This window comes from Mustela lutreola, chromosome 2 (genome assembly GCF_030435805.1).
Source record: "Mustela lutreola isolate mMusLut2 chromosome 2, mMusLut2.pri, whole genome shotgun sequence".
Lineage (NCBI taxonomy): Eukaryota > Metazoa > Chordata > Mammalia > Carnivora > Mustelidae > Mustela > Mustela lutreola.
This window is the reverse complement of record NC_081291.1, coordinates 62,269,689-62,287,361: the sequence shown is the minus strand read 5'-3', so window position 1 is coordinate 62,287,361 and position 17,673 is coordinate 62,269,689. Positions and strand designations below refer to the sequence as shown.

At 44.5% G+C, this 17,673-nt stretch overlaps 1 pseudogene; it reads left to right on the top strand.

The window, feature by feature from the left end:
- Positions 1–9,978: 9,978 nt before the first annotated feature.
- LOC131826183 (U6 spliceosomal RNA) lies at positions 9,979–10,070 on the top strand (annotated as a pseudogene).
- The last annotated feature ends 7,603 nt before the right edge of the window (positions 10,071–17,673 follow it).

Below are 17,673 nucleotides of genomic sequence, written 5' to 3'. Positions count from 1 at the left end.
AACCTCTTTTCAGATATAAGATTTGTAAGTATTTTCTTCCATTCTGTGAATTGTGTTTTCATTCCCTTTTTTTTTTGGCAATGCAGAAACTTTAGTTTGATGTAATACCATTTATTTATTTTTGCTTCTTTTGCTTGTGTTTTTGGCCTGGTATCCAAAAAACTATTGGTAAACCAATGTCAAGGAGAATTTTTCCTATGTTTTCCTTTAGGAAATTTAGTTTCATGCATCACATTTATGTCTTTAATCTATTTCAAGTTAAGATTTATGAGTGATATAAGGTTCCAGTTTCATGCTGGTTTATGTGACTATTCAGTTTTAAATATCATTTATTGAACAGACTATCTACCCATTATATATGTTGGCCCCTGTCAAATATTAGGTGACTGTATCAAAGGATTTATTTCTGGACTCTCAATTCTGTTCAACTTGTTTATTGGTCTGTTTTTATGCCAGTATACTTTATTGTTTTGAGCACGAGGGCTTTGTAGTATAGTTTCAAATCAAGAAGTGTAATTTCGCTTCTTCATTCTTTCTCAGAACTGCTTTAATTATTTGTTGTCTTTTATGGTCTCATATAAATTTTAGGATTCTTTACTTACTTCTGTAAAAAAAAATATTGGATTTTTTAAAAATATTTTTTATTTATTTATTTGACAGACAGAGATCACAAGTAGGCAGAGAGGCAGGCAGAGAGAGAGGAGGAAGCAGGCCCCCTGCTGAGCAGAGAGCCCGATGCGGGGCTCGATCCCAGGACCCTGGGATCATGATCTGAGCCGAAGGCAGAGGCTTTAACCCACTGAGCCACCCAGGCGCCCCAATTATTGGCTAGTATTTTGGTGAGAATTTTCGCATCTGTGTTCATCAAGGATATTGGTCTGTAGTTCTCTTTTTTGATGGGATCCTTGTCTGGTTTTGGGATCAAGGTGATGCTGGCCTCAGAAAAAAAAGAGAGTGGGAGTTTTCCTTCCATTTCTATTTTTTTGGAACAGTATCATGAGAATAGGAATTAATTCTTCTTTAAATGTTTGGTAGAATTCCCCTGGGAAGCCATCTGGCCCGGGGCTTTTGTTTGTTTGGAGATTTTTGATGACTGTTTCAATCTCCGTACTGGTTATGGGTCTGTTCAGGTTTTCTATTTCTTCCTGGTTCAGTTGTGGTAGTTTATATGTCTCTAGGAATGTATCCATTTCTTCCAGATTGTTGAATTTGTTGGCGTAGAGTTGCTCATAGTATGTTCTTATAATTGTTTGTATTTCTTTGGTGTTGGTTGTGATCTCTCCTCTTGCATTCATGATTTTATTTATTTGGGTTCTTTCTCTTTTCTTTTTGATAAGTCTGGATAGGGGTTTATCAATCTTATTAATTCTTTGAAAGAACCAGCTCCTAGTTTCGTTGATTTGTTCTATTGTTTTGTTGTTGTTGTTGTTGTTGTTTTGTGGTTGTTGTTTATTTGTTTCTATTTCATTGATTTCTGCTCTGATCTTTATTATTCCTCTTCTCCTGCTGGGTTTAGGCTTCCTTTGTTGTTCTTTCTCCAACTCCTTTAGGTGTAGGGTTATGTTGTGTATTTGAGATCTGAGAGAGAAGCGTGATTGCACACGTCTGTCACTGCACTCCCCAGGAGCAAGTCTGGGGAAGGCGCAGCACGCCGCCCCCAGAGAAGAGAAGGAGCCGTTGGCCTTGTGGTCGGGAAAAGGACGGGAAGCAGGGTAGCCTGCCATGGCAGGAAGAGCAGGCCGGTGGCAAGACAAGTGTCACCCGCCCTCTGTGCGGAGAGACAAAGCCTGGTTCCTAAGTAGACATGAGGGGACGATTAAGGCAGGGACGCGTGCTCCACACTGAGGAAGGAGTGTGGGCAGAAGGCAGGCCTGTCCTGTGCCTCTGGTCCCAAGGGGACAGCATCTCCTTCACCATCTGTCCATAGGGCAGACTTGGGCTAGCTACCAGGCGCCATACCCGGAACTCGCAGAAACAGCTCCCTCGAGAAACGGGCAGTCAGATGCCATCTTCCTCCAATATGTGACAGCGTTTTAGGTTGCAGGGGGTTTGCAGGGCAAGGAGTGGGGACAATCCCCCAAAGCTCCCCATTCCAGTGAACGGGCGGTGTTCAGGGAACCTGTCGCCTCTCCTCTCCTGTGGGGAAGGCACTGGCCTTGTCCGCGAATCCGCCTGAGGTCCAGTGCCAAAGGCCAAGCGTTGCCTACACCGGGAGATGGTAGTGTGCATAGAGTGCCATCTTAGGCCACGCACGCTGCTGCAGGGTTGTGACTGTGTCTGCTTAGTTCGGCCTGGCAGGGTGAACCCAGGGCGCCATCACGGAGCCCGGGAAAGCCAGGTCCAAGAGACACCAGCTCTCACGCGACTCTCCTTCCCTGATGCGACAGAGCGAACACCCAAAGCCTGGCTGAGAAAGCAGCAGAGAAGTGCGCTTCCCGCCAAGCTGAAAACCTCTTCAAAAGCATCGCAGTCGCTGGGAAATCAGAGTCAGTCCTGGGGAATGCTTTTGTTGCTTGCTTTAGCCTAGTATTCGCAACACTATGGGAGAAACCCGCATAGAGAGAAAGCCTCTTTGCCCCTCAGTAAAAGCACAGCATTCTTTGGGAAATCAGAGTCCAGTCTGAGGGATGCTCCTGTTGCCTGAGCTGGTCTTCGCAGCACGGTGTAATAAACACGCATGGAGCTAAATCCTCTATTCCTGGGCATCCCCTCTGCCTGAGAGAGAAGCGCGGTGGCGCCTGTGGAAAGAGCCTTAAGGAAAGGGAAATGATTTTCACTGCACTCCCCAGGAGCATGTCAGTGGACGGTGCAGCCCGCTGCCCGGGGAGAAGAGCAGGAGCCGTTGGCCTTCTGGTCTGGAAACGGTTGCGATAAAGGAGAGCTGGCAATACAAGTATCACCCGCTCCCAGTGCAGAGAGACAAAAGCCTTGTTGCTAAGGAGACAGGAGAGGATGAGTAGGGCAGGGCGCATGCTCCCCTCTTAGGAAGGAGTCTGGGCCGAAAGCATGCCTGTCCTGAGCCTCTGGGCCCAAGGAGACAGCAGCTCCTTGGCCACCTGTCCCTGGGGCAGACATGCGCTAGCCACCAGGCGCCTACGCTGACCTCGCGGAAACAGCTCCCTGAAATAACGTGGTGTCAGATGCCATCTTCCTCCATGATGTGGAAGCTTGGTAGAGGCACGGGGTTTAAGGGGAAGAAGTGGGCACAGTCCCCCTTCGCTCCCTATTCAGTTCACGGGCGGTGTGCAGGGATCCTGTCACCTCTTCTTTCCTGTGGGGAAAGCACTGGCCTAGTCTGAGAATCCGCCTGAGCGCCAGAGCAAAAGGCCAAGCGATGCCTACACTGGGAGATGGTAGTGTGCATAGAGTGCCATCCTAGGCTACGCACGCTACACAGGGTTGTGGCTGTGTCTGCTTAGTTCGGCCTGGCAGGGTGAACCCAGGGCGCCAACATGGAGCTCGGGAAAGCAAGGTCCAAGAGATACCAGCACTCCCGCGACTCTCCTTCCCTGATGCGACAGAGCGAACACCTCCCGCAGCTCTTCTTCCCTGTCGCGACTGAAGCCTTGCTGAGGAAGCAGCAGCAAAGTGCACTTCGCTCCAAGCCAAAGCCTCTGGGAAAGCACAGCATTCGCTGAGAAATGTTCTGCGGGCTGCTGCTGCTTGCCTGAGCCCAGTCTCGCGGTGGGAGAAACCCGCATACAGCGAAAGCCTCTTTGCCTGGGCAACTCCCCTGGGAAAGCACAGCGTTCCTTGGGAAATCAGAGTTGGTTTTGGGGCTGCTGCGGCTGCTTGGCTGAGCTAGTCTCCGCAGCTCGGTGGAAGATACGCGCATGGAGCGAAATACTCTTTGGCCTAGCATCCTCTCTGCCTGAGAGAGAAGCCAAGGGTGGGGAAGGCGCAGCACACCGCACCCGGAGAAGAGAAGGAGCCGTTGGCCTTACGGTCGGGAAACGCTCAGGAAGCAGGATAGCCTGCCCTGCCACGAACAGCAGGCCGGTGGCAAGACAAGAGTCACCCGCTCCCTGTGCGGTGAGATAGAAGTCTGGCTGCTAAGGAGACATGAGGGGACGACTAGGGCAGAGGCGCGTGCTCCACTCTTAGGAAGGAGTCTGGGCAGTAAGCATGCCTGTCCTGAGCCTCTCGGCCCAAGGAGACAGCAGCTCCTTGGCCACCTGTCTCTTGGGCAGACTTGCGCTAGCCACCAGTTGCCTACGCTGAACTCGCAGAAACAGCTCCCAAAATAACGGGCAGTCAGATGCCATCTTCCTCCAGGATGTGGAAGCTTGGAGGAGGGACGGGGTTTAAGGGGAAGGAGTGGGCACAGTCCCCCAAATCTCCCTAATCTGTGCACGGGCCGTGTGCAGGGATCCTGTCTCCTCCTCTCTCCTGTGGTGAAGGCACTGGCCTGGACGCCGAGTCTGCCTGAGAGCCGGAGCAAAAAGGAAAGCCTAACCTAGCCCAGGAGATGGTAATAGGCAGAGAGTGCCATGCTAGGCCAAGCACGCTGCTGCAGGGTTGTGACTGTGTCTGCTTAGTTCTGAATAGCAAGGTGAATCCACGGCGTAAACTCGGAGACCAGGATAGCAAGTCCCGCGGCTCTTCTTCCCTGTCGCGCAGAGTGAACACCCAAAGCCTTTCTGAGGAAGCAGCAGCGAAGTGCGGTTCGTGCCAAGCTGAAAACATCTGCGAAAGCATAGCAGTCGCTGGGAAATCAGAGTCGGTTCTGAGGGCTGCTGTTGCTGCTTGCCTTAGCCTAGTATTGGCAGCACAATGGGAGAAACCCGCATAGAGCGAAAGCCTCTTTGCCCTGGCATCCCCTCTGGGAAATCACAGCATTCTTTTGGAAATCTGAGTCCGGTATGAGGGATGCTCCTGTTTGCCTGAGCTAGTCCCCTCAGCACGGTGTAAAAAACCCGCATGGAGCGAAATCCTCTATGCCTGGGCATCTCCTCTGCCTGAGAGAGAAGCGCTGTGGCGCTTTTGAAAAGAGCCTTAAAAAAAGGGACACGTTTTCACTGCGGTCCCCAGGAGCATGTCTGTGGAAGGTGCAGCTCGCTGCCGGGGGTGGGGGGGAAGGTGAGCAGGAGCCGTTGGCCTTCTGGTCTGGAAACGGTTGCGAAGCAGGAGAGCCGGCAATACAAGTATCACCCGCTCCCTGTGCAGAGAGACAGAAGCCTGGCTGCTAAGGAGACAGGAGGGGATGAGTAGGGCAGGCCTCGTGCTCCACTCTTAAACATGCCTGTCCTGAGTCTCTGGGCCCAAAGAGACAGCAGCTCCTTGGCCACCTGTCCCTGGGGCAGACATGCGCTAGCCACCAGGCGCCTACGCTTACCTCGCGGAAACAGCTCCCTGAAATAACGGGGAGTCAGATGCCATCTTCCTCCAGGATGTGGAAGCTTGGGGGAGGCATGGAGTTTAAGGGGAAGGAGTGGGGACAGTCCCCCAAAGCTCCCTATTCAGTTCACGGGCGGTGTGCAGGGATCCTGTCACCTCTCCTTTCCTGTGGGGAAAGCACTGGCCTAGTCTGAGAATCCGCCTGAGCGCCAGAGTAAAAGGCCAAGCGATGCCTACACTGGGAGATGGTAGTGTGCATAGAGTGCCATCCTAGGCTACACACGCTACTGCAGGGTTGTGGCTATGTCTGCTTAGTTCGGCCTGGCAGGGTGAACCCAGGACGCGAACATGGAGCCCGGGAAAGCAAGGCCCAAGAGGCACCAGCTCTCCCGCAGCTCTTCTTCCCTGACGCTACTGAAGCCTTGCTGAGGAAGCAGCAGCGAAGTGCTGTTGGCTCCCAGCCAAAGCCTCTGAGAAAGCACAGCATTCGCTGAGAAATGTTCTGCGGGCTGCTGCTGCTTGCCTGAGCCCAGTCTCGCGGTGGTGGAAACCCGCATACATCGAAGGCCTCTTTGCCTGTGCATCTCTCCTGGGAAAGCACAGCGTTCCTTGGGAAATCAGAGTTGGGTTTGGGGATGCTGCTGTTGCTTGCCTGAGCTAGTCTCCGCAGCTCGGTGGAAGATACCCGCATGGAGCTAGATAGATAGATAGATAGATGATAGATAGACAGATATCCCAGAAGCTGCAATGCTAGGCTAAGACCAGGCTTTAAAGGCTTTTCTATGCTCTACTAAATACTTTAAACCGTTCATTATATCATAGCTCAGTGTTCAAATCTCCATTTGTTTCCTCAGTTTCCTAATATTTATCTTAAGGTGACCTGATCTAGACTTTTGATCACCTTTGTCTAAATATTTCTATTTTAACAAAGTCCTTTGGAACACTCAGAGACTAAAACTTAGAAAAATACTCTGATTGTTATCTCATTCGCGTGGAAAATATATAGTTACCCATTAATTAATGATATCCATGACATTTTTAATTCTTGGGAGCTTTTGGTTAAATGAATTTTTTAAGCTACCTTTAAATGAAGCTTTAAGCCATCACCACATGAATAAAATTAAAGAACTAAATGAAAACAAGCCAAGTATTTACAGAGGAATAGAATGTGCAGTGGAAAGAGTACAATTCTGAAATCATAAAGCCTAAATTAGTGTGATGCATCTTTACTAGCCATGTAATCATAAACCAGTTATCTAAATGTGTTAGCCTCAGTTTTTTCACCCATGAAATGGTGATGATAATACTTATTATGCAGAGTTGTTGTGTGGATGTAATGAAGCATGGAGCATGAGAGTCTCATATTCCATGCGAAAATGATAGCTATTTTTATACTTATAATAATTCTAATAGTAGAAATTAAATTGTTCAAAATGATAATATTCATTTATATTGTGGCATTGTATTGACTATTCATAGACACATTTACCAAAATAAATTTCATTTTACTTTACCTTCTCTGAGGATATATATTTCCTAATTCAATATGAATCTCATTATGAATAATAATTATCATAATAAATATGTTGATTTTTCTTCTTTTGAGGGAAGTATCCTTTACTGTTGAACATAAAGAAACTTAAGCAAGTCTGTCTTATTCAAAATTTGCATGCTGCTTTCTTATGAAACTAGACTTTAGAGTTGTATGAAATAAATTCATGCAGTTAAGACATTTATGTTTGGAAAAATGGGTGGTCAGTTTAGTATTTCAAAAGAAGATTTTAAATTTAAACCTTAAAACTGAGCTCTTTCAGCCTTATTTATAGACCATCCTTCATGCTTCCTAAGTACTCCTTCATTGTAAACTAAGTAATAGTTTTTGTCACAGTGTCGATAACTAAAATGGATTTTATATTCTATTATTTCAGAGTTAGTTGCAGTTTCTACTTCCTTACTTCCTTTTTTGAAAAATAGATTAATTCTACAAAAAGCTTTTGTTATCTTTATTGAAAAATAATCGACACATTATAATTTGTAAATATAAGAAATGATTTCTTATAACATTGCAAACTTTTAACATTGTGTAAATTTTGTACAATTTGATAAATTGGCATACATCTGTATTGCAATATAATCTACATAAAAATGTGAATACATCTACTATCTCATATAGTTGCCACTGTTTTTTATGCATGTATGGTAAGGGATTTTAAGAACTACTCTCTTTGCAACTTTTATGTATATAGTACAGTAGAGATGAACTTCAGAGGTCTTGTGGGTTTTGTTCCAGACCGCCTCAATAACGTGATTATCTCCATAAACTAAGTCAAATTATTATTATTTTTTTTGGTTTCGCAGTGCAAATAAAAAATTATGTTTCCCAGTGCATATAAAAAATAAACACTATACTGTACTGTTCAAAAGCATTATGCCTTTAAGGAAAAACAATGTATATACCTTAAGTAAACTAGTTCTGAGTTTTCAGTGGGTCATAGTTACTGATCACAGATCACCATAACAAATACAATAATAATGAAAAAACTTGAAATATTGCAAGAATTACCAACATGTGACAGAGAGACACAAAATGAACAAATGTTGTTAGAAAAATGGTGGCAGCAGACCTCTTTTATACAAGATTGCTATAAACTTTCAACTTGTAAGAATGTGATATATGCAAAGTTTAATAAAGGGAAGCACAATAAAAATGGATGTATATATTATTAACTATGATCATCATGCTGTACATTAGATCCCCAGAACTTTTTCATATTGAGGTTGCAAATTTGTACCCTTTGACCACCTTATTCCACCCCCGGTTCACCTCTTGTCAACTCAACTCTAAGTTTCCATTAGTTTGCTTTTTCTTCAGATTCTGTATGTAAGGGATATCATAATACATAAATTAAAATATATATAAAATCTTTGAAATATTTCACTCAGTATAATACCTTCAAGATCCATCCATGCTGTTGTAAATGGCAGTATTTCTTAATTTTTCATGGTTCAGTAGTATTCCATAGTGTATATTTACCATACTTATTTTATCCATTCATCCATTAATGGATACTGAAGTTATTTCCATCTCTTGCTTAGAGTTAATAATTTTATAATGAACATAAGAGTGGAGATATGTCTTCGAATAGTGACTTCGTTTCCTTTAGATATATACCTAGAGGTGGGATTACTGAATCATATGGTAATTTTACTTTCAATAATATGAATAATCTCCATACTGTTTTCCATACAAATTTATATCCCTATCACAGTGCATAAGTTCCCCATTTTCCACAATATTTAACAAAATTTGTTAGTTTTAATTTTTTGCTAGTATATATTCTAATAGGTAGTAATATCTTGTTGTGTTTTTCAGAGGTAAACAACAACAACAACATAATGACTTTGCCCTGAGTTTCTACGTTGAGCACTTTTTAATGCTCCTGTTGGTCATTTATATAACTTTTTTGAAAAAAACGTCTATTGAGATCCTTTTGCTATTTTTTAAATTATATATATTTTTCTATTTGTATCTGTTGGTTATTAACCTCTTTTCAGATATAAGATTTGTAAGTATTTTCTTCCATTCTGTGAATTGTGTTTTCATTCCCTTTTTTTTTTGGCAATGCAGAAACTTTAGTTTGATGTAATACCATTTATTTATTTTTGCTTCTTTTGCTTGTGTTTTTGGCCTGGTATCCAAAAAACTATTGGCAAACCAATGTCAAGGAGAATTTTTCCTATGTTTTCCTTTAGGAAATTTAGTTTCATGCATCACATTTATGTCTTTAATCTATTTCAAGTTAAGATTTATGAGTGATATAAGGTTCCAGTTTCATGCTGGTTTATGTGACTATTCAGTTTTAAATATCATTTATTGAACAGACTATCTACCCATTATATATGTTGGCCCCTGTCAAATATTAGGTGACTGTATCAAAGGATTTATTTCTGGACTCTCAATTCTGTTCAACTTGTTTATTGGTCTGTTTTTATGCCAGTATACTTTATTGTTTTGAGCACGAGGGCTTTGTAGTATAGTTTCAAATCAAGAAGTGTAATTTCGCTTCTTCATTCTTTCTCAGAACTGCTTTAATTATTTGTTGTCTTTTATGGTCTCATATAAATTTTAGGATTCTTTACTTACTTCTGTAAAAAAAAATATTGGATTTTTAAAAAATATTTTTTATTTATTTATTTGACAGAGAGAGATGACAAGAAGGCAGAGAGGCAGGCAGAGAGAGAAGAGTTAGCAGCTTCCTGCTGAGCTGAGAGCCTGATGCAGTTCTCGATCCCAGGACCCTGGGATCATGACCTGAGCCGAAGGCAGCGGCTTAACCCACTGAGCCACCCAGGCGCCCCTAACATTGGATTTTTGATAGGAATTGAATTTACAGATGGTTTTCGGTAGTATGGACATTTTAACAATGTTAATTCTTACCATTCATAAATATGAGCTATCTTTCCATTTATGTCTCCTTCAAATTCTTTATCAATGTCATAGTTTATGGGGTACAGATCTTTCATCTTGTTAGTTAAATCTTTTCCGAAGTATTTTATTATTTTTGATGCTATTGAGAATTAGATTGTTCTCTTTATTTTTTCAGATAGTTCATCATTACAGTGTTAAAATGCTCCTGTCTTGTGCTTACTTTGGCAGCACATATACTAAAATTGGAATGATGCAGAGAAGATTAGCATGATCACTGAGCAAGGATGACATGAAAAACTATTTTAAAAAAACGAAACAAAACAAAATTCCTGTCTTTTATATATTGATCTTGTATTTGGCAGCTATATTAAATTTGTTTATTCAAAATTTTCTGTGAAGTTTTTAGGATTTTTTTTACATGTAAGTTCATGTTATCCAAAAAAAGAAAATTTTACTTCTTCCTTTTTTTTTTTTTTTTTTTTGTTTTTGGAGTCTTTTATTTCTTTGTGTTCCTTGTTTCTCTGGCTAGGACATCCAGTACTATGTCAAATGAGAGTAGTGAAAGTGGACACACTTGTCTTTTTTCTGATCTTTAAGGGGAAAACATTCAAACTTTTTTGATTGAATATGAGATTAGCTCTGGGCTTGCAATATGTGTATTTTCTTTAATGGACTTTTTAAATTATTTTTTAAAATTTTTTATAAACATATAATGTGTTTTTATCCCTGGGGGTACAGGTCTGTGAATCACCAGGTTTACACATTTCACAGCACTCACCATCACTCACCATAGCACCTGCCCTCCCCAGTGTCCATACCCCCACCATCCTCTCCCAACATACCTCCCCCCAGCAACCCTCAGTCTGTTTTGTGAGATTCAGTCTTTGTTGGTTTGTCTCCCTCCCAATCCTATCTTCTTTTACTTTTCTTTTCGTACGCCCGAAAGCGCCTGTGTTGCATCTCCACTTCATCATAGCAGGGAGATCATATGATAGTTGTCTTTCTCAGATTGATTTATTTCGCCAAGCATAATACCCTCTAGTTCCATCCATGTCATCACAAATAGCAGGATTTCATTTCTTTTGATGGCTGCACAGTATCCCCTTGTACATATATACTATATCTTATTTATTGATTGATCTGTTGAAGGACATTTAGGTTCTTTCCATAGTTTAACTATTGTGGACATTGCTGCTATAAACATTTGGGTGCATGTGCCCCTTCAGAATGCCACGTTTGTATCTTTAGGGTATATATCCAGTACTACAATCACTGGGTCATAGGGTAGTTCTATTTTCAGCTTTTTGAGGCACCTCCACGCTGTTTTCCAGAGTGGTTGCACCAGCTTGCATTCCCACGTACAGTGTAGGAGGGTTGCCCTTTCTCCACATCCTCGCCAGCATCTGTCATTGACTGACTTGTTCATTTTAGCCATTCTGAAAGGTGTGAGGTGGTATCTCATTCTGGTTTTGATTTGTATTTCCCTGATGCCGAGTGATGTGGAGCATTTTTTCATGTGTCTGTTGGCCATTTGGATGTATTCTTTTCAGAAATGTCTGTTCATGTCCTCTGCCCATTTTTACATTCGATTATTTGTTCTTAGGGTGTTGAGTTTGATAAGCTCTTTATAGATTTTGGATAGATACTGGCCCTTTATCTGGTATGTCATTTGCAAATATCTTCTCCCAGATAACTTCTGACAGTCATCTTTTGGCTTTGTTAACTGTTTCCTTTGCTGTGCAAAAGCTTTTTGATCTGATGAAATCCCAGTCGTTCATTCTTGCCCTTGCTTCCCTTGCCTTTGGCGATGTTCCTAGGAAGAAGTTGCTGCTGCTGAGGTCAAAGAGGTTGCTACCTGTTCTCTCCTCAAGGATTTTGATGGATTCCTTTCTCACATTATGCTTCTTCATCCATTTCCAGTCTATTTTCATGTGTGATGTAAGGAAATGGTCCAATTTCATTTTTCTACATGTGGCTGTTCAATTTTCCCAACACCATTTGTTGAAGAGGCTGTCTTTTTTCCATAGGACATTCCTTCCTGCTTTGTTGAAGATTAGTTGACCATAGAGTTGAGGGTGTATTTCTGGGCTCTCTATTCTGTTCCATTGATCTATGTCTGTTTTGGGGACAGTTCCCTACTATCTTGATGATGACAACTTTGTAATAGAGCTTGAAGTCTGGAATTGTGATGCCAACAACTTTGGCTTTCTTTTTCAATATTCCTCTGGATATTCGAGGTATTTTCTGGTTCCTTATATATATAAGGATGATTTGTCCCATTTCTTTGAAAAAAAAATTGGATGGGATTTTGATAGGGATTGCTTTAGGTAGCATAGACATTTTCACAATATTTGTTCTTCCAATACAGGAGCATGGAACATTTTTCCATTTCATTGTGTCTTCTTCAATTTCTTTCATGAGTACTTTAGAGTTTTCTGAGTATAGATTCTTTGTTAGGTTTATTCCTAGGTATCTTAGGGTTTTGGGTGCAATTGTAAATGGGATTCACTCCTTAGTTTCTATTTCTTCAGTTTTGTTGGTATAAAAAAAAATGCAACCAATTTCTGTTCATTGATTTATATCCTGACACTTTACAGAATTTCTATAAAAGCTATAGCAGATTTGGAGTGGAGTCCTTTAAGTTTTCCACATACAGTATCATATCATCTGCAAACAGGGATAGTTTGACTTCTCTTCTGCCAATTTGGCAAAATTTGGATGCCTTTAATTTCTTTTTGTTGTCTGATTGCTGAGGCTAGGACTTCTAGTACAATGTTGAATAGCAGTGGTGATAACGGACATCCCTGCCGTGTTCCTGACCTCAGCGGAAAAGTATTCAGTTTTTTTCCATTGAGAATGATATTTGCAGTGGGTTTTTCATAGATGGCTTTGATAATATTGATAATATGTGCCCTCTATCGCTACACTTTGAAGAGTTTTTTTTTAAAGATTTTATTTATTTATTTGACAGAGAGAGAGATCACAAATAGGCAGAGAGACAGACAGAGAGAGAGATGAGGAGAAGCAGGCTCCCTGCTGAGCAGAAAGCCCAATGCAGGACTCGATCTCAGGCCCCTGGGATCATGACCTGAGCCGAAGGTAGAGGCTTAATCCACTGAGCCACCCAGGCGCCCCACTTTGAAGAGTTTTAAGCAGGAAGGGATACTGCACTTTGCCAAATGCTTTTTCAGCATCTATAGAGAGTATCATATGGTTCTTGTTCTTTCTTTTATTGATGTGTTGTATCACATTAATTGATTTGCAGATGTTGAACCAACCTTGTAGCCCTGGAATAAATCCCAGTTGGTCGTGGTGAATAATCCTTTTAATGTACTGTTGAATCTTATTGGCTAGTATTTTGGTGAGAATTTTCGCATCTGTGTTCATCAAGGATATTGGTCTGTAGTTCCCTTTTTTTATGGGATCCTTGTCTGGTTTTGGGATCAAGGTGATGCTGGCCTCAGGAAAAAAAAAGAGATTGGGAGTTTTCCTTCCATTTCTATTTTTTTGGAACAGTATCATGAGAATAGGAATTAATTCTTCTTTAAATGTTTGGTAGAATTCCCCTGGGAAGCCATCTGGCCCGGAGCTTTTGTTTGTTTGGAGAATTTTGATGACTGTTTCAATCTCCGTACTGGTTATGGGTCTGTTCAGGTTTTCTATCTCTTCCTGGTTCAGTTGTGGTAGTTTATATGTCTCTAGGAATGTATCCATTTCTTCCAGATTGTTGAATTTTTTGGCGTAGAGTTGCTCATAGTATGTTCTTATAATTGTTTGTATTTCTTTGGTGTTGGTTGTGATCTCTCCTCTTGCATTCATGATTTTATTTATTTGGGTTCTTTCTCTTTTCTTTTTGATAAGTCTGGAAAGGGGTTTATCAATCTTATTAATTCTTTCAAAGAACCAGCTCCTAGTTTCGTTGATTTGTTCTATTGTTTTTTTGTTGTTGTTGTTGTTGTTGTTGTGTGGTTTTTGTTTGTGTCTATTTCATTGATTTCTGCTCTGATCTTTATTATTCCTCTTCTCCTGCTGGGTTTAGGCTTCCTTTGTTGTTCTTTCTCCAACTCCTTTAGGTGTAGGGTTATGTTGTGTATTTGAGATCTGAGAGAGAAGCGTGATTGCACACGTCTGTCACTGCACTCCCCAGGAGCAAGTCTGGGGAAGGCGCAGCACGCCGCCCCCAGAGAAGAGAAGGAGCCGTTGGCCTTGTGGTCGGGAAAAGGACGGGAAGCAGGGTAGCCTGCCATGGCAGGAAGAGCAGGCCGGTGGCAAGACAAGTGTCACCCGCCCTCTGTGCGGAGAGACAAAGCCTGGTTCCTAAGGAGACATGAGGGGACGATTAAGGCAGGGACGCGTGCTCCACACTGAGGAAGGAGTGTGGGCAGAGGCAGGCCTGTCCTGTGCCTCTGGTCCCAAGGGGACAGCATCTCCTTCACCATCTGTCCTTAGGGCAGACTTGGGCTAGCTACCAGGCACCATACCCGGAACTCGCAGAAACAGCTCCCTCGAGAAACGTGCAGTCAGATGCCATCTTCCTCCAACATGTGACAGCGTTTTAGGTTGCAGGGGGTTTGCAGGGCAAGGAGTGGGGACAATCCCCCAAAGCTCCCCATTCCTGTGAACGGGCGGTGTTCAGGGAACCTGTCGCCTCTCCTCTCCTGTGGGGAAGGCACTGGCCTTGTCCGTGAATCCGCCTGAGGTCCAGTGCCAAAGGCCAAGCGTTGCCTACACCGGGAGATGGTAGTGTGCATAGAGTGCCATCTTAGGCCACGCACGCTGCTGCAGGGTTGTGACTGTGTCTGCTTAGTTCGGCCTGGCAGGGTGAACCCAGGGCGCCAACATGGATCCCGGGAAAGCAAGGTCCAAGAGACACCAGCTCTCCCGCGACTCTCCTTCCCTGATGCGACAGAGCAAACACCCAAAGCCTTGCTGAGAAAGCAGCAGAGAAGTGCGCTTCCCGCCAAGCTGAAAACCTATGCAAAAGCATAGCAGTCGCTGGTAAATCAGAGTCAGTCCTGGGGAATGCTTTTGTTGCTTGCTTTAGCCTAGTATTCGCAACACTATGGGAGAAACCCGCATAGAGAGAAAGCCTCTTTGCCCCTCAGTAAAAGCACAGCATTCTTTGGGAAATCAGAGTCCAGTCTGAGGGATGCTCCTGTTGCCTGAGCTGGTCTTCGCAGCACGGTGTAATAAACACGCATGGAGCTAAATCCTCTATTCCTGGGCATCCCCTCTGCCTGAGAGAGAAGCGCGGTGGCGCCTGTGGAAAGAGCCTTAAGGAAAGGGACACAATTTTCACTGCGGTCCCCTGGAGCATGTCAGTGGAAGGTGCAGCCCGCTGCCCGGGGAGAAGAGCAGGAGCCGTTGGCCTTCTGGTCTGGAAACGGTTGCGAAAAGGAGAGCCGGCAATACAAGTATCACCCGCTCCCTGTGCAGAGAGACAGAAGCCTGGCTGCTAAGGAGACAGGAGGGGATGAGTAGGGCAGGGCGCGTGCTCCACTCTAGGAAGGAGTCTGGGCAGAAAGCATGCCTGTCCTGAGCCTCTGGGCCCAAGGAGACAGCAGCTCCTTGGCCACCTGTCCCTGGGGCAGACATGCGCTAGCCACCAGGCGCCTACGCTGACCTCGTGGAAACAGCTCCCTGAAATAACGGGGTGTCAGATTCCATCTTCCTCCATGATGTGGAAGCTTGGTAGAGGCACGGGGTTTAAGGGGAAGGAGTGGGCACTGTCCCCCTTCGCTCCCTATTCAGTTCACGGGCGGTGTGCAGGGATCCTGTCACCTCTTCTTTCCTGTGGGGAAAGCACTGGCCTAGTCTGAGAATCCGCCTGAGCGCCAGAGTAAAAGGCCAAGCGATGCCTACACTGGGAGATGGTAGTGTGCATAGAGTGCCATCCTAGGCTACGCACGCTACTGCAGGGTTGTGGCTGTGTCTGCTTAGTTTGGCCTGGCAGGGTGAACCCAGGGCGCCAACATGGAGCTCGGGAAAGCAAGGTCCAAGAGATACCAGCTCTCCTGCGACTCTCCTTCCCTGATGCGAAAGAGCGAACACCTCCCGCAGCTCTTCTTCCCTGTCGCGACTGAAGCCTTGCTGAGGAAGCAGCAGCAAAGTGCACTTCGCTCCAAGCCAAAGCCTCTGGGAAAGCACAGCATTCGCTGAGAAATGTTCTGCGGGCTGCTGCTGCTTGCCTGAGCCCAGTCTCGCGGTGGGAGAAATCCGCATACAGCGAAAGCCTCTTTGCCTGGGCAACTCCCCTGGGAAAGCACAGCGTTCCTTGGGAAATCAGAGTTGGTTTTGGGGCTGCTGCGGCTGCTTGGCTGAGCTAGTCTCGGCAGCTCGGTGGAAGATACGCGCATGGAGCGAAATACTCTTTGACCTAGCATCCACTATGCCTGAGAGAGAAGCCAAGGGTGGGGAAGGCGCAGCACACCGCACCCGGAGAAGAGAAGGAGCCGTTGGCCTTAGGGTCGGCAAACGCTCGGGAAGCCGGATAGCCAGCCCTGCCACGAACAGCAGGCCGGTGGCAAGACAAGAGTCACCCGCTCCCTGTGCTGTGAGATAGAAGCCTGGTTGCTAAGGAGACATGAGGGGACGACTAGGGCAGAGGTGCGTGCTCCACTCTTAGGAAGGAGTCTGGGCAGAAAGCATGCCTGTCCTGAGCCTCTCGGCCCAAGGAGACAGCAGCTCCTTGGCCACCTGTCCCTGGGGCACACATGCGCTAGCCACCAGTTGCCTACGCTGAACTCGCAGAAACAGCTCCCAAAATAACGGGCAGTCAGATGCCATCTTCCTCCAGGATGTGGAAGCTTGGAGGAGGGACGGGGTTTAAGGGGAAGGAGTGGGCACAGTCCCCCAAATCTCCCTAATCTGTGCACGGGCCGTGTGCAGGGATCCTGTCTCCTCCTCTCTCCTGTGGTGAAGGCACTGGCCTAGACCCCGAGTCTGCCTGAGAGCTGGAGCAAAAAGCAAAGCCTAACCTACCCCAGGAGATGGTAATAGGCATAGAGTGCCATGCTAGGCCAAGCACGCTGCTGCAGGGTTGTGACTGTGTCTGCTTAGTTCTGAATAGCAAGGTGAATCCCGGGCGTAAACTCGGAGGCCAGGAAAGCAAGTCCCAAGAGGCACAAGCTCTCCCGCGGCTCTTCTTCCCTGCCACGCAGAGTGAACACCCAAAGCCTTTCTGAGGAAGCAGCAGCGAAGTGCGTTTCGTGCCAAGCTGAAAATCTCTGCGAAAGCATAGCAGTCGCTGGAAAATCAGAGTCGGTTCTGAGGGCTGCTGTTGCTGTTTGCCTTAGCCTAGTTTTCGCAGCACGATTGGCGAAACCCGCATAGAGCGAAAGCCTCTTTGTCCTGGCATCTCCTCTGGAAAAGCACAGCATTCTTTGGGAAATCAGTGTCCGGTCTGAGGCATGCTCCTGTTTGCCTGAGCTGGTCTCTTCAGCACCTACAAAGCCCTCATGCTCTAAACAATAAAGTATACTGGCATAAAAACAGACCAATAAACTAGTTGAACAGAATTGAGATCCAGAAATAAATCCTTTCATACAGTCACCTAATATTTGACAGGTGCCTACATATATAAAGGGTAAAGGAAGTCTGTTCAATAAATGATATTTAAAACTGAATAGTCACATAAACCAGCATGAAACTGGAACCTTATATCACTCATAAATCTTAACTTGAAATAGATTAAAGACATAAATGTGATGCATGAAACTAAATTTCCTAAAGGAAAACATAGGGAAAATTCTCCTTGACATTGGTCTTGCCAATAGTTTTTTGGATACTAGGCCGAAAACAGAAGCAAAAGAAGCAAAAATAAATAAATGCTATTACATCAAACTAAAGTTTCTGCATTGCCAAAAAAAAAAAAGGGGGGGGAATGAAAACACAATTCACAGAATGGA